Source organism: Hordeum vulgare, chromosome 2H, assembly GCF_904849725.1.
Source record: "Hordeum vulgare subsp. vulgare chromosome 2H, MorexV3_pseudomolecules_assembly, whole genome shotgun sequence".
Lineage (NCBI taxonomy): Eukaryota > Viridiplantae > Streptophyta > Magnoliopsida > Poales > Poaceae > Hordeum > Hordeum vulgare.
Window position 1 is genome coordinate 362,594,599 of NC_058519.1, and position 6,279 is coordinate 362,600,877.

Sequence of the window (6,279 nt, forward strand, 5' to 3'; positions counted from 1 at the left end):
GTCAACATGGATCATGTATCACTTAGATGACTAGAGGGATATCGATTTAAGTGGGAGTTCATACTTAATTTTATTAAATGAACTTAACTGTCATGAACTTAGTCTAAAAGTTGTGTTTATAAATATTGTAGATGGCCAACGTCAACCTCAATTTCAACGCATTCCTAGAGAAAAACAAGCTGAAAGATGATGGTAGCAACTATGCGGATTGGGTTCGCAACTTGAAGCTCATCCTTGAAGCAGCTAAAAAGTCTTATGTCCTTGATGCGCCGCTAGGTGACCCTCGTGCTCCCACAGCAGCCCAGGATATTCTGAACGTTTGGCAAACACGGAGTGATGACTACTCTGTGGTTCGGTGTGGCATGTTATACAGTTTGGAAACGGGGCTCCAAAGGCGTTTTGAGCAACACGGTGCATATGAGATGTTCCAAGAGCTGAAACTAGTTTTTCAAGCTCATGCCCGTGTCGAGAGATATGAAGTCTCCAACAAGTTCTTTAGCTGTAAGATGGAGCCGAACAGTTCTGTCAGTGAGCACATGCTCAAAATGTGTGGATTACACGGTCGTCTGACTTCACTTGGAGTCGAACTTCCGAATGATGCTATAATTGAAAGAATCCTCCAGTCTCTCCCACCAAGCTACAAAGGTTTTGTGCTGAATTACAACATGCAAGGGATGGAGAAGACCATTCCCGAGTTGTACTCGATGCTCAAGTGTGCAGAAGTAGAAATCAAGAAAGAGCATCAAGTGTTGATGGTCAACAAGACCACTAGTTTCAAGAAGGGCAAGGGTAAGAAGAACTTCAAGAAAGACGGCAAATCCGTTGCCGCGCCCGGTAAGCCAGATGCCGGGAAGAAGAAAAAGAATGGACCCAAGCCTGAGACTGAGTGCTTCTATTGCAAGGGAAAGGGTCACTCGAAGCGGAACTACCCCAAATACTTAGCGGACAAGAAGGCCGGCAACGTTAAAGGTATATGTGATATACATGTTATTGATGTGTACCTTACCAGCGCTCATAGTAGCTCCTCGGTATTTGATACCGGTGTTGTTGCTCACATTTGCAACTCAAAGCAGGAACTATGGAATAAGCGGAGACTAGCCAAGGACGAGGTGACGATGCACGTCGGGAATGGATCCAAGGTCTATGTGATCGCCGTCGGCACGCTACCTCTACATCTACCGTCGGGATTAGTTTTAAACCTTTATAATTGTTATTTAGTACCAGCTTTGAGCATGAATATTGTATCAGGGTCTTGCTTAATGCGAGACGGCTACTCATTTAAGTCAGAGAATAATGGTTGTTCTATTTATATGAGTGATATGTTTTATGGTCATGCTCCGCTGGTGAATGGTTTGTTCTTGATGAATCTCGATCATGATGTCACACATATTCATAGTGAGAGTACCGAAAGATGTAAAGTTGATAATGATAGTCCCACATACTTGTGGCACTGCCGCCTTGGTCATATCGGTGTTAAGCGCATGAAGAAGCTCCATACTAATGGACTATTAGAGTCTCTTGACTTTGAATCATTTGACACATGCGAACCGTGCCTCATGGGAAAGATGACTAAGACTTCGTTCTCAGGAATAATGGAGAGAGCAACCGACTTATTGGAAATAATACATACTGATGTGTGTGGTCCAATGAACGTTGAAGCTCGCGGTGGCTATCGTTATGTTCTCACTCTCACCGATGATTTGAGTAGGTATGGGTATATCTACTTGATGAAGCACAAATCTGAGACATTTGAAAAGTTCAAGGAATTTCAGAGTGAGGTCGAGAATCAACGTGACAGAAAAATTAAGTGTCTACGATCTGATCGTGGAGGAGAATATTTGAGTCACGAGTTTGACTCACACCTAAGCAAGTGTGGAATCATTTCACAAGTGATGCCGCCTGGCACACCGCAATGCAACTGAGTATCTGAACGTTGTAATCGCACTTTATTAGATATGGTATGATCGATGATGTCTCTTACCGACTTACCGCTATCATTTTGGGGATACGCATTAGAAACTGCAGCATTCATTTTAAATAGGGCACCGTCTAAATCCGTTGAGACTACACCGTATGAACTATGGTCTGGCAAGAAACCTAAGTTGTCGTTTCTTAAAGTTTAGGGTTGCGATGCTTATGTGAAGAAACTTCAACCAGAAAAGCTCGCACCCAAAGCGAAGAAATGCGTATTCATAGGATACCCTAAGGAAACTATTGGGTATACCTTCTATCTTAGATCCGAAGGTAAAACCTTTGTTGCCAAGAACGGTTCCTTTCTAGAGATAGAGTTCTCTTGAAAGAAGTAAGTGGGAGGAAGGTAGAACTTGATGAGGTAATCACACCCCCTCTCGAACAAGAAAGTGGCGCAACGCGGGAAATTGTTCCTGTAGCGCCTGCACCAACTAAAGAGGAAGTTAATGATAATGATCAAGAAGCTTCGGATCAACTTACTACTGAACCGCGAAGGTCCACAAGGGCACGCTCCGCACCAGAGTGGTACGACAACCCTATGATGGAAATCATGTTGTTAGACAACGGTGAACCTTTGGACTATGAAGAACTGATGGCGGGCCCGGATTCCAACAAATGGCTTGAAGCTATGAAATCCGAGATAGGATCCATGTATGAGAACAAAGTATGGACTTAGGTGGACTTACCCGATGACCGGCGAGCCATTGAAAATAAATGGATCTTCAAGAAGAAGACTGATGCAAACGGTAATGTAACCCTCGACTTGTCGCAAAGGGTTTTCGAAAAATTCAAGGAATTGACTACGAAGAGACTTTCTCTCCCGTAGCGAAGCTAAAATCAATCCGAATCATGTTAGCATTTGCCGCCTTTTATGATTATGAAATTTGGCAAATGGACGTCAAAAGAGCGTTCCTTAACGGGAACCTTAAGGAAGAGTTGTATATGATGCAACTAGAAGGTTTTGTCGACCCTAAGGGTGCTAACAAAGTGTGCAAGCTCCAGCGCTCCATCTACGGGCTGGTGCAAGCATCTCGGAGTTGGAACATTCGCTTTAATGAGGTGATTAAAGCGTTTGGTTTCATACAGGTTTATGGAGAAGCCTGTCCGTACAAGAAAGTGAGTGGGAGCTCTGTAACCTTCCTTGTATTGTATATGGATGACATATTATTGATGGGGAATAATATAGAGATGTTTGAGAGCATAAAGGCCTATTTGAACAAGAGTTTTTTCAATGAAGGACCTTGGAGAAGCTGCATACATATTAGGCATCAAGATCTATAGAGATAGATCGAGACGCCTCATAGGTCTTTCGCAAAGTACATGCCTTGACAAGATATTGAAGAAGTTCAATACGGAAAACTCAAAGAAAGGGTTCTTGCCAGTTTTGCAAGGTATGCAATTGAGTAAGACTCAGTCACCGACCACGGTAGAAGATAGAGAGAAGATGAGTACTGTCCCCTACGCTTCAGCCGTACGCTCTCTAATGTATGTCGTGTTGTGTACCAGACCTGATATAAACCTTGCCATAAGTTTGGTAGGGAGGTACCAAAGTGATCTCGGTATGGAACACTGGACAGCCGTCAAGAATATCCTTAAGTACGTGAAGAGGACTAAGGAGATGTTTCTCGTTTATGGAGGTGACTAAGAGCTCATCATAAAGGGTTACGTCGACGCTAGCTTCGACACAGATCCGGATGACTCTAAGTCATAGACCGGATATGTATATGTTTTGAATGGTGGGGCAGTGAGCTAGTGCAGCAGCAAGCAAGAAGTCGTGGCATGATCTACATATGAAGCGGAGTACATAGGTCCTTTAGAACCGGTCATGAAGGAATTTGGATAAAGGAGCTCATCACCGACCTTGGAGTGGTTCCAAGCACGTCGGGTCCAATGACACTCTTCTGTGATAACGCTGGGGCCATTGCCATAGCCAAGGAGCCGAGGTTTCACCGAAAGACGAAGCACATCAAATGCCGCTACATCTCCATCCAGGACCATGTCCAGAGTGGATTATAGAGATTTGTAAAGTACACATGGATCTGAATGTTGCAGACCCGTTGACTAAACCTCTTCCACGAGCAAAACATGATCAACACCATAATGCTATGGGTGTTCGATACATCACAATGTAACTAGATTATTGACTCTAGTGCAAGTGGGAGACTGTTGGAAATATGCCCTAGAGGCAATAATAAAATGGTTATTATCATATTTCCTTGTTCATGATAATCGTCTATTGTTCATGCTATAATTGTATTAACAGGAAACAGTAATACATGTGTGAATAAATAGATCACAATGTGTCCCTAGCAAGCCTCTAGTCGGCTAGCTCATTGATCAATAGATGATCATGGTATTCTGATCATGGGCATTGGATGTCTTTGATAACGGGATCACATCATTGGGAGAATGATGTGATGGACAAGACCCAATCCTAAGCGTAGCACTAGATCGTATTGTTCGTATGCTAAAGCTTTTCTAATGTCAAGTATCTTTTCCTTCGACCGTGAGATTGTGCAACTCCCAGATACCGTAGGAGTGCTTTGGGTGTATCAAACGTCACAACGTAACTGGGTGAATATAAAGGTGCACTACAGGTACCTTTGAAAGTGTATGTTGGGTTGGTACGAATCGAGATCGGGATTTGTCCCTCCACGTGACGGAGAGGTATCTCTGGGCCCACTCGGTAGAACATCATCATGAGCTCAATGTGACTGAGGAGTTAGTCACACGATGACGTGCTACGGAACGAGTAAAGAGACTTACCGGTAACGAGATTGAACAAGGTATAGGTATACCGATGATCGAATCTCGGGCAAGTTCTATACCGACAAACAAAGGGAATTGTATACGGGATTGATTGAATCCTTGACATCGTGGTTCATCCGATGAGATCATCGTGAAGCAAGTGGGAGCCACCATGGGTATCCAGACGCCGCTGATGGTTATTGGCCAAAGAGGTGTCTTGGTCATGTCTGCCTGTCTCCCGAACCCGTAGGGTCTACACACTTAAGGTTCGATGACGCTAGTTTTATAGGGAATTGTTATACGAGGTTATCAAAAGTTGTTCGGAGTCCCGGATGAGATCCCGGACGTCACGAGGAGCTCCGGAATGGTCCGGAGGTAAAGATTGATATATAGGACGGATCGTTTTGGACACCGGAAGTGGCCCCGGGGTTACATCGGAAGGGGGCCACGACCCCGGGAGGCTAGATGGGCCAAGTGTGGGAGGGAACCAGACCCTAGGTGGGTTGGTGCGCCCCCCACACTCAGCCCATGGCACAAGAAGAGGGGAGAGGGGGGAACCCTAGCGCAGGTGGGCCTAAGGCCCACCAAAAGGGTGCGCCACCCCTCCTCCCCTCGTGGCTGCCGCACCTCCCCCCCCCCATCTAGGGCTTCCGCCCCTCCCAGGAGAGGGAAACCCTCAAGGGTGCGCATCCCCTCCCTCCCCCTATATATAGTGGGACACCAATCTTCCTCTCCCTTGGCGCAGCCCTGCTCTTCTTTCTCCTCCTCTCTACCGGTGCTTGGCGAAGCCCTGCCAGGAGACCTCGTCTCTCCATCGACACTACGCCGTCGTGCTGCCGGAGATCTTCCCCAACCTCTCCCTCCTCCTTGCTGGATCAAGGTACGGGAGACGTCATCGGGCTGCACGTGTGTTGAATGAGGAGGTGCCGTGGCTCGGCACTAAATCGGAATCACACCGCGATCTGAATCGCTGCGAGTATGACTCCATCAACCACGTTCTAGCAACGCTTCCGCTTAGCGATCTTCAAAGGTATGAAGATGCACTCACCCCTCTCTCGTTGCTGGTCTCTCCATAGGAAGATCTGAATATGCGTAGGAAATATTTTGAATTTATGCTACGTTACCCAACATAAACACATTATGGAAATGGTACTATCAACACGGGCTCGACAAGACGAAGGCGTGGGCGCTGGTTTTACCTCAATCGAAGTTATGGCCGTTCATTTGTTAGGCACAGAAACAAATAGAAATGTGTTCATTTCTGCTGCTAACTGGCGAACGTCCACAACATAGAAGATTCGGCCAGCGGGGTTTAAAAGAAAGCACACTTTGGGAAATACGCTTTCGGTAAACCAAAAGCGCACTCTACAAAATACGCTTCCACTTACTGCACCGGGCCCGGGAACTCTCTCACTTACGGCCGGCCCCCGCCTTATCCACTCCCTCTATCTCTCTAACGGACGGGGCCTGCCCTATCCCTCTTTCTCTCTCTCTCTCTTCCCTTTCTCTCTTTCCTCCTTGGCTCGTCTCCTACCTCTCGCCGCAGTACAGAGGGGGCCG